This window comes from Triticum aestivum, chromosome 7B (assembly GCF_018294505.1).
Source record: "Triticum aestivum cultivar Chinese Spring chromosome 7B, IWGSC CS RefSeq v2.1, whole genome shotgun sequence".
Taxonomy (NCBI): Eukaryota; Viridiplantae; Streptophyta; class Magnoliopsida; order Poales; family Poaceae; genus Triticum; species Triticum aestivum.
This window is the reverse complement of record NC_057813.1, coordinates 704,762,043-704,773,366: the sequence shown is the minus strand read 5'-3', so window position 1 is coordinate 704,773,366 and position 11,324 is coordinate 704,762,043. Positions and strand designations below refer to the sequence as shown.

At 51.4% G+C, this 11,324-nt stretch overlaps 1 pseudogene; it reads right to left on the bottom strand.

Moving 5' to 3' along the window:
• Positions 1–478: 478 nt before the first annotated feature.
• Positions 479–5,448, bottom strand: LOC123158538 (AAA-ATPase At3g28510-like; annotated as a pseudogene).
• Between the last annotated feature and the right edge of the window lie 5,876 nt (positions 5,449–11,324).

Sequence of the window (11,324 nt, the reverse complement as noted above, 5' to 3'; positions counted from 1 at the left end):
TGCCACATCGGTGGGCGACATGTCGGTCTCCTCGAGCAGTCATCTAATCTCTCCAAACAGCCCATGCTCCACCACTTCCAGGTAGTTCTTGGTAAGCACCTTGAAGCTCTCAAAGCGGCAGTAGGACATCTCGATGTGCTTGTCCATCCTGCCCTGTCGGATCAGCGCCAGGTCCAGCTTCTCCTTGTGGTTTGTCGTGAAGATGATGATTCGCTCATGGCTGCATGCTGACCATAGCCCGTCGATGAAGTTAAGCAGGCCTGAGAGCATCACCTTTGATGTCATCGTCCTTCGGTTGATCCGTGTTAGCATTTTAATGCAGGTAAAGCGTGTAGGTCTTGTTAGCATTTTGTATTTTTGCACGCTTTATATGTAGCGGCATTACAAGTGAGATCACTGCATTTTTCTTTTGCAGGGGAGCACTAGTGAACAAGCTCATCTTTTTCCTTGGCTTCCTGGCTTGAGATTAGTTCACCTGTCAACTTACTTGATCTCCATCGACTTCCTCCGGTGCTCTGTCCTCCCCTTTGTCTTGCTCCTTGGCTTCCTTCACCTTTGCCTCCTCTTTCTCCTTGGCTTTCTTTGCTGCAGCCTCCCAGGCCTCCTTTGCCTCCCTCACCTTGGCTGCTGCCACGTCCTCTTTGGCTTGCTTGAGCGCCTCGATGAGGCCGGTCAAGCACACGCCGGGGTCACTCTTTTTCTTCTTCGGCGTGGGCATCAGGTTCTCTGCAACGTCGGCGCGCGACATGTCTGTCTCCTCGAGCAGCCACTGAATTTCCCCAAAGAGCTTATGCTCGATGACATCTAGGTAGTTTTTGGCGAGCACCTTGAAGCCCTAGAAGAGGCCGTAGGACATCTCGATCTGCTTGTCCATCCGGCCCCTCCGAATCAACGCCGGGTCCAGCTTCTCCTCGTCGTTCGTGGCGACGATGATGATCCACTCACCTCCACAAGCAGACCACATCTCGTCGATGAAGTTAAGCAGCCCTGAGAGCGTCACTTTGGTGACGTCGTCCTTCTCCGGCTCTACCGGTAGCTTGGGCTTGTCATCAATGTCGGTGCCCTTTGTCGCTTGCGACCTTCTTGTTCTTGTGGCATTTTCCGGTGAGGTCAACGGAGCAGTCAATGTCCTCAATGATGATGATGGACTTGCCCGTGGTCTCCATGAAGAGCTCTCGCAACTTGGTGTTGTTCTTGACCGTCGTGAGGTCGAGGTCATAGACGTCGTAGTCGAGGAAGTTGGCCATGGCGGCGACCATGGTGGACTTGCCGGTGTCGGGTGGTCCATATATAAAGGAGGTACCCATGCTTCCGCGCCTTGCCGACCTTGGCGTAGTATTCCTTGCTCTCCTGCAATGCCATTGAGGTCGTCGATGACAGCCCTTCTCATCATGGATCATGACGAGCGTGTCAAAGGTGGTGGGGTGCTTGAAGGGGACGTGGCTCCACACGCTTTTGCCCCGGTAGGGGTTCGAGCTGCCGCTAGCATTGTTGGTGAAGATGCGGCGTGGGCTGTTCTTGACGGTCACAACGCGGCCCTCGCCGAGGATGAAAGGAAGGTAGGAGTCCCAGAGAAGTCGTCAATGACCTTCTCGTGTTCGTCAATGGAGACCTGGAGGTTCTTGTTGTCCTTGCCGAGCTCGGCCTTGACCTTGCGCACGCGGCGGGCGCAGGCATTGCTGAGGTAGGCTTTGACAGCTCGCCACCACCAATCCGAGCCCCGCCCACCTCTCCACCATCGCCGTCATTGCCGGACCTGGAGCTCCTCTTCATATCATGTCTTGATCACTGTTTTAAATAGCCCGCTATAGCTTCACTATAGCACGCTATAGCGTTTATAAAAGGTCTTGCGCTAAAAGACTTTGGTCCAAACAAATTAACAAACATTCTAAATAGCGCGCTATAGCTCCGCTATAGCACGCTATAGCATTTGAAAGAGGTCCGCCGCTAAGATGCTTAGCGCGCTATTTAAAACTATGGTCTTGATAGAAAGCCGTAGTGACCTGGATTGGACTGGATATGCCAATGATTCGTGTGGTGATTTGCTTAGGTTGAAGCTTAGCTAAGCACGACACCGGAGCTCCGAGGAGAACCAGTTGAGCAGGTTAGCTGTTTCTTTTTTTTTTGTTTCTTTTTTTTGAGCAGCTTAGCATTTTTTTAGCAGGTTAGTTTTTTTTAAGGGTAGGTAGGTTATCAGGTTAGCTGGTGAGCGGAAGAGGAGGTGGCCCAGCTAGCGTTTAGCTGCTGCTGGGTCGGGAACGAGCATACCGCTCGGTTTGCCCTGTGCGTTTTAGTACCACATCGCTAGTGTTGGAGCCTCCATCGCGGTCTAAATAGTCTAGTAGTGACCCCCATATCGCCGATGACGCAAAGCATATACACCGGCTTGCCGGTCAGGGTCTGTTGAGGCAAAAAGCAGTCATCACATACTTCTGGCCGGGCCAGGCCGCGGGCCTGTCACCTGAAGTTGCTGTTAAGTCGTGCATGAGAGGGACCAGAAGTATGGATTGGCGTCAGTCTTTTTTATGAGCTTTCACTTTTCTTTTTTCAATGTACCAAGACCTATTATAAAAATGGGGTTCTAGCTCAAAACCATGCCGGCTGTAGCATGTCGACTCCACACCACCAGAAACGCACCTCGCTCCAGCACAGGCTGCTGCCGGTTGCAGCTCCTATGACCGCCATCTGCAGCAACGACGGCTATCGTTGTTGCAGCACTGCGTCGGGGGCGTAGCTTGTAAGTTGTGGCCTCGAGCTCGTTAGTGTTTGTTGTGCTCACGACAAGGCCGGGGAGTACACAACGAGCGCGGGGTTGGTCGCAGCAAATCCGGCGCGCGGGGGCGGCTTAGTGGGTGCGACGCTGGAGAGCAGGAGGTGGGGCCATTGACACGGGGGAGTAGGTGGTGGGCGGCCGTCCGCGTGGGGGAGAAGGAGGTGGGCGGTCGTCGGTGCAGGGAAGATCGAGATGCGGGTGAGAGAGATGATGCGGATCGGCTGAGGAGATAAGGTAGTAGTTGTGAGATGCACGATTAGTTCGGATTGAGCGACACACAAGCGGCCGGCGCAAACTTGGGCCGGTCCGCCGTATACAAATGTTTCCTGATAAAAATTTGACGGAAGTAGAAAGTATCACAAACGTAATAAATATTAAATCAAGGTTTTTGGACCATCAAATGACCAACCGTCGTCAGAACAGCCAACTTCCCCTCTCTTATGTAAGCATTTGCTTCTCTTTCAAATGGTTGAACTTCAAGTTCCTAATCACATTAGCTTGTGCACATTGATGATGCTTCCATATGCCAGCCTTTTCTCGCAGCTTGGTGTCTCCTCCTCTTTCTATGCCAGCTCTCCCTTCAAGTTGCCCACTGAATTTGTCCAGCTAGCCATCTTCTCCTATTCATTGGACCTCTTAAACTGCTGGTAGTTGAACTCCATGGCCATCTGTTCCTGGGCATCCAAGAGGTAGTTGACATCGACAACTAACTTCTGATAGTTCTTCTCTAGTTTGCTTTTCTCTCGTTTCAGATTGTGAACTTGAAATGAACTCCCCAGATCGTCCCTTATCCTATATGTCTTGCTCTCTTAACGGGGCCAGTGCCTTCTCCATTGAGTCTGGCCACTCTAAACCAATCCACTAAATTACTCCACAATTATTCCTTCCTGCAAAATTATGAAAAAAACATGGCAATAAGCTAAATGACTTAGATATGTTATAGTAAACTAGAGGAGAACAGATAAGTTATAAAAAATGACAAGGGCAGTTGTTTTGAAACTTGGTATAAAAATATGACTAGTTGAGCACCATCTGACAGTTTCCATATTCACTGACAAACTAAATGATAACTATTGACCTGGGCAATTATTTGCAACATGGTTAATTAAGCACCGCCAAAAAATGAGCATTGAAATTCAGCAAAAAACAATGATCAATATACAATCAACACTAAAGAATTAACACAATACAATCTCAATGAGCAATGAACAATTAACAACGACCACTTCACAGTTAGCCACCTTATTAAACTAATGAACTATCTAAACAACAAAACACTGAAAGTCAAGCACTAAGCATGTAAACAATTAGCAAAGTATAAATTTTAATTAATTAATAACTACATGATTGCAAACATGCAACAAATGAACAGTACAATACAGATACCAACTAATTAAACTAAGACCACACTTAGCAAATTTCTAAGCACACTTAACAAATATAAATGAGCTTGAATTAGCACAGCTTCTCAGCAAATGCGAGGAACCTCCTGCCTGTGAGAATCCATTCAAATGCAATGCATCTCTCCGAGGGCTTGCCTTGGTCACACAAGACACTCGGATATGGGTCACTGCCGGTGGAATTCACATCATGCATGGTAGTAGGGATCTATACAAGCAAACAACATGAAAAGATAGGAAGGAACAATTGAGATAGAGCTCCTAGTGAAAATCCCCGAAATCAGAATACCCTAGCCGTAGCAAACTAACCTTGAGGATGTCATCGTGGGAGGAGGAAACATGCTAGATGGAACCCTCGTTGGTTTTTTCTCTTAAGTCATTCCAAGACACCATGATGCAGCATGGCATCGGCCGGCGGTCGGGCGACGGCTGTGAAAAGAACAGAAAGAGAGTTCACGATTGGAGAGGGCTCGCGCGAGAGGGGGGGGGGGAGTGAGTAGGGGTTTGACCCTATAACGATTCGTTCGGTTTTTACAAAAATGTTTCGGTCGGTGGCCTTATAGTGGAGCCTGCGCATGAACAGTTATACTACGTCACCATTTGCAGGTCCCAATTGTCATAGTCACGCTCAAAATGGTCTAACCCACCAACCAGTTTTCCCTAGAAAAAAAATAGGTGCAGAATTTGAATCTTGGCACAAAAATGTAAACATGTGTTTCCTGCAAACCAAGCAGGCATTCTTTGTCGATGGTTTTTGCTATTCACTCCCCTAGTAGGGGTTCCAGCTTTCATTGGCATTGTTGGTGAAGAGGCGGCATTGGCGGTTCTTGACGGTGACAGAGCGGCCCTTGCCGAGGACAAAAGGGAAGTAGGAGTCCCAGAGTAGTCGTCAATGACCTTCACATGGTAGTCCCAGAGAAGTCGTCAATGACCTCCTCGTGGTCGTCAACATGGTCATCAACAAAGACCTGGAGGTTCTTCTGTCTTTGCCGAGCTAGCTCGGCCTTGAGCTTGTGCGTGGCGCGGGCGCAGGCATTGCTGAGGTAGGCTTCGACGGTGGGGAAGAAGTCGCTACGCTGGAAGCGCTCGGCGCCGTACTCGGAGATGGTGATCTGGAGGTAGGGGTTGAAGCAGACGGCGAGCTTGGCGGTCCAGCTGGTGAGGTAGAGGCGAAAGATTGGGGGGCACGTAGTTCTGCACCATGGACCAGAGGAAGAGGACGGTTGCCACCGCCGATTCGAGCCACGCCCACCTCTCGACCACCGCCGCCGCCATGGCCGTTCCTGGAGCTCCTCTTGATATCGTGTGTTGATGGAAAGCCGTAGTCACCTGGACTGGACATGCGTGTACGTGTTGCGTGCCAGTGACTGTCATTCGTGTGGTGATTTGCTTCGGTTGAAGCTTAGCTAAGCACGTGTAGTCGTCGTCGTTGGCGCCGGAGCAAGTGAGGAGGAGCACATATCGTCGTCGTTGGCGTTGTTGGTGCCGGAGCACGTGTAGTCGTCGTCGTCGGTGAGGTAAACCGGCGAGCATTGATCCAACAGTCCATGGAAATGAGATTACTTAATTGATGCAGAGTTGGCTATAGCTCAGTCTGTAGGCAACCAGATGCGTCAGGATTCCGATTGTTAGTTGCATCTTGTCATTTTATTTAGACGATTGATTGCATCTTGTCACAACAGGTAGTATAATTAATTTGCATGTGTATAATACTACAATAGTAGCTTTGAAAGTGATATGCACGGTGCTCAGTCGTCGGCGAGACGAAGCATGCAATACTTTTCTTCGTGTAGCTGCTGCTGGGCCGGGAACGAGCACATCGGTTCGCCGTATGTCGCCGTATATCGCCGTATGTTTTTAGTACCACATCGCTCGCGTTGGAGCCTACTTCGGGGTCTAAATAGTCTGGTAGCGTTGCATGCTTCGCCGATGACGCAAAGCATATACACCAGCTTGCTGGTCCAGGGTCTGTCGAGGCAAAAAGCAGTCATCACATATTTCTGGCCGGGCTAGGCCGTGGGCCTGTCACCTTAAGTTGCTGTTAAGTCGTGCATGAGGGGGGCCAGAAGTATGAATTGGCGTCAGTCTTTTTTTTTCTTTTGTGTACTTTCAAAATACCAAGATCTGTTATAAAAATGGCCAATGCGACTCATGTGGGCCGTTGATTTGCAGAATTTGTTTCGGCTCAACTCCCCACGGCCCCTTCCCCATGCCGCATCTCGCCCAGTACCGCAGATCCAGTCAGCACCTCGCTGCCATGGTTCCAGCTCGCCGTGGTGACCTAACGCAGCTCGCCATGGTCACCGATTCTGCTCCGTCGCGCCTGCCGGTCGAGGTAGTAACAAAAATAGTAGCCGTTGTAGAAAAAAACAATTCCGGCAAATATTGCCCCGCCGTCGTCGGGCTAAAGCAAAAAAATCCGCCGGCGTTGCCGGTTTGAAGCAAAAAGTTTCGTCGGTTCGAGGAAAAAAAAGCCAATTCCAACAAAATTGCCTCGCCGCCGGCGGCCACAACAAAAAAAAACTCATCGGTTCCAGCAAAAGAAAAAGGCGATTGTAGCTCAAAATCATGCCGGATGTAGCATGTCGACTCTACGCCACCAGAAACACACCTCGCTCCAGCGTCGGCTGTTGCCGGTTGCAGCTCTTGTGACCGCCATCTCCAGCAATGGTGGCTGCCAGGGTTGCAGCAAGCAGCACCGCGTCGGGGGCGTAGCTCGTAACTTGTGGCCTCGAGCTCATTGGTGTTTGTTGTGCTCACGACAAGGCCAGGGGAGCATGCTGCGAGCGTGGGGCTGGCGTCTCTGCGGGGGAGCAGGTAGGCGGTCGTCGGCGCGGGGAAGAGGGAGATGCGGGTGAGAGAGATGACACTGATCGGCTGAGGAGATTAGGTAGTAGTTGTGAGACGCACGATTAGTTTGAATCGAGCAGCCGGTGTAAAGTTGGGCCGGTCAGTCATATACAAATGCTTTCCTATAAAAATTCATAGTATCTCAAACATAATAAGTATTACATCAAGGTCTTTGGACCACCGAACGACCAAACGTGGCCAGAATGACCCACCGAGATGCGAAGTTCCCCTCTCTCATGTAAACCTTTTCTTCTTTTTCAAATGGTTGAACTTCAAGTTCGTAATGACATTAGCTTGAGCACATCAACATTCTATATGCCAGCCTTATTGACATGCGTGTAGCGTGTTGCGTATATAGTGCTAATGGTTGGTGTGGTGATTCTGCTGAGGTTGAAGCTTAGCTAAGCACGTGTTGTCATTGTCGTTGGGGCCATAGGAGGAGAGGAGAAGCTGTACTTCCGATGTAATTTTTATTATGTTTGGGATGCTTTGTATTTCCGATGAATCTGTATAGTAGATCTGATATTTTCGTAAAAGAAGCTCATACCAATACATCAACAATTTTATATTTGGTGACTCTAATTGGTGGGCGAATTATATATCAGGCTTGCCGATTGGGCTAATCTTATCAGTTAATCATATTTTACAACCTCAGATAATGTGTAAAAGTACCGGATAATCCACATCCGATGGATATTATCGATACCATATCCGTTGGATATCCAGTTGATCAAAATCCGTATCTATATCCATATCCGACGGATTCGTGCAAGTGCAGATGTGAATACTGATCCGGAACAGGAATTATCGGTACCATTTACATCCCTAAGGGTAACCCGCGCTTGTGCGGCTAGATTTGTTTTACCGTTATAAAAATATGTTTTACATATTATTATTTTCAAAGTTAATGTGTTCAGATACCATTATATTCACATAGGTTACAGAAAAGTTTATAGCAAAAAAAAGCCTATTTAGCGACCTAGAATGATTTTCTAGTGTTCCTCGTGTTAGACTGTATATATGTAGCCTCTGTATTGTAACATTGTATTGTACCCCTTGGATACCTCTATATAATGAGATAGCCACACCCCGGTTAGGGGTGTCGTGCAGTTCCCAAAATACCTTGTTTTACATGGTATCAGTTTAGGTCACGATCACGATGTCTTCCGCTGCTGCCGCCGCCGCCGCCGTCGCGCCGACCTCCGTCGCCGCAGCCGCCGCCGCGCCGGTCCTTGCCCCTTCTTCGCCGTTCCTCGCCTCTGGGCCTCTCGTGGCGGCCTATGGGGCCCCGCCGCCGCCTGGGTCCCCGATCCAATCTCGCCCGCATGGCGAGACCTCGGGTGACCTAGCCCCAGTCGCGGCCGATGCCGCCGCGCCGCCGCTCTACGGCACCGCCGCGCCGCCGTCCTATGGCGCTACCGCGCCCTCGCCCTACGGCTACTACCCGTATGGCGCGCCTCCGATGGCTCCTGGTGCTCCGCCGCTGCCGCCATCCTCGTGGCCGGCGTTTGGTGTGCCGCCTCTACATCAACCACCGGCGGCGCCACCGAGCCACCCCTATGGATCTTCGCCGTTGCCTCCCCAGCACCCCTACGCAGCCTACCCAGGGCCGCACGGGGCTGCGGCCTCCTACGCAGGGGAGGCGGCTGCCTCGCTACAGCCGTCGTACGGGGCTGCGGCCGCGCCACAGCAGCATCCTCCCGGGGCCGCGGTCGTCCCGCCCTAAGCTGCTGGTCCTCCCGGGTTTCCCGCACTGTATCCGGTGCCTGCTGCTCATACCGACCCGGTCGCCGCATCGTCACCGTTCTACTTTTCACATCTGCTATCGGTGAAGCTTGCGCCGGATAATTACTTGTCCTGGCGTGCCCAGGTGTTGCCTCTTCTGCGGAGCCGCTACTTGGAGGGATATGTTGACGGGCCCATACCGTGTCCACCACCCCACCACCCGGCGTACCACACCTGGGTGGCTCAGGATCAGGCCATCCTCTCCGCCATCCAGTCCTCACTCACCCCGAGCGTCTCGTCGCTGGTCATCTTCGCCGCTACATCCCGGGAGGCGTGGGCGGCGCTTCACACCAGTTTTGCCTCTCAGTCTCAGGCGCGTGCTCACTCTATGCGCACCGAGTTGGGTGAGACGAAGCTTGGTGACCTCGGCATCACCGACTACTTCAACAAGATGCGGGGTCTCGCCGACACATTGGCCTCCGTCGGCCAGTCGCTACAGGATCAGGAGTTCACCACCTTCGTACTGAATGGGCTTGATGATGATTATGACAATCTCATTGAGAACGTTCACGGTCGCGATGACCCGCTACCACCTCGTGAGCTCCACGCCCGTCTGCTTGGCCGCGAGCAGCGCATCAAGGCGCGCCGAGCCTCTCCCAGTTTCGCCTCCGCCAATACCGCAACTCGCGGCAAGCCTCAGCGGTCATCTTCGTCCGGAGGCAAACCAGCGCTGCCCTCATCACCAGCTTCGAGGGGCAGCGCTCCGACCATCACAGGTGGTAACCGGCCCGTGGCGTGTTGTTCTTCTTGTGGTGCCCAACAGGCGTGCCAGCTGCGTGGCTTGGAGCGCCACATTGCCTCTCGCTGTCATCGTCGCTACAAGCAGGATTTTCTGGGCCTCGGCAACAACGGAAAGGGGAACGACAAGCAGGCCGCCGCTGCTGTGACGAGTCATGATCATGGTCGCACTCCGTCATACTCCGTTGATCCTGCATGGTACATGGACACTGGAGCTACCAACCACCTCACCGGTGAGATGGGTAAGCTCTCTACTCAGGAGCCATATCGCGGTCATGTTCAGGTGCACACCGCTAGTGGAGCAGGTATGCGCATCTCTCATGTTGGTCAGGCTTCTCTCCTTGCACACAACTTTCGCACATTGCATCTATCTAATGTCCTTCGTATTCCTTCTGCTACACGTAGTTTGTTGTCCATTCCTCAACTTACCTGTGATAACAATGTCCTTGCTGAGTTTCACCCCTTTCGTTTCTTTATCAAGGATCGGGACACGAGGACCGTTCTGCTTAGCGGTCGTCTTCGCCATGGCCTGTATGCACTTGATGCGTCGTGCTCCTCTTCCACGTCGTCCTCTCCTCAGGTGTTCAGTGGTGTTCGTGTGTCGCCTACACACTGGCATGCGCGCCTTGGTCACCCGGCGACTCCCATAGTTCGACATATTTTGCATCGTCATGATCTACCAGTTGTGTCCAATAAAACTGCTGAAACAATTTGTGATGCCTGTCAGCAGGGCAAGAGTCATCAGCTTGCGTTTTTAGAGTCTAGTCGTGTTGTGAAACATCCTCTTGAGCTTGTGTTTTCTGATGTATGGGGTCATGCCCAGACATCCGTTAGTGGTCATAATTATTATGTCAGTTTCATTGATGCTTACAGCCGTTTCACTTGGTTATATCTTATTAAGCGAAAGTCTGATGTGTTTGATGTCTTCATTCAGTTTCAAGCACACGTTGAGCGCCTTCTTAAGCACAAAATCATCCATGTCCAATCCGACTGGGGGGGGTGAATACCACAACCTCAACTCGTTTTTTAATAAGCTTGGGATCTCGCACCGCGTGTCATGCCCTCACACACATCAGCAGAATGGTGCTGCTGAGCGTAAGCATCGTCATCTTGTTGAAACTGGCTTAACCTTGCTAGCTCATGCCTCCGTCCTGTTTCGGTTCTGGAGTGATGCTTTCTCTACAGCTTGTTTTCTTATAAACAGGCTACCCTCGAGGCTTCTGAAAATGCAAACTCCGCTTGAGCTCTTGCTTAATGAGACTCCGGACTACACTTTCTTCAAAGTGTTTGGGTGTGCCTGCTGGCCTCATCTCCGTCCATACAACAAGCGCAAGCTAGAGTTCAGGTCTAAGAAGTGTGTCTTTCTTGGGTACAGTTCTCTTCACAAAGGGTACAAGTGCTTACATGTTCCTACCAACCGCGTCTACATCTCTTGTGACGTTGTGTTTGATGAAAATGTGTTTCCCTTTCGTGCACTTCCGACTGACCTCACCACTTCCACTTCCACACCACCAATGCTTGTGTCTACACCTACGCCTGATCAGTTTGTGGATGTTGCATATGCCCCTGCGTTGCTTCCTAATCATGCTGCAGGTATTGGACGTGGTGCTCGGCTCGAGCTCCTTGATGAACAGGTCGCCGATGATTCTTCTGGTCGGGACGTGCATGTGCCATGCATAACGGGTGGCACCCGCCAACCCGCTCTCCGGTCGCCCGAGGCGGTCAGCCCGCCTGGCTCGCCCACGCCAGCGCCAGTGGCGGGTGCCTCGCCCGCCTCG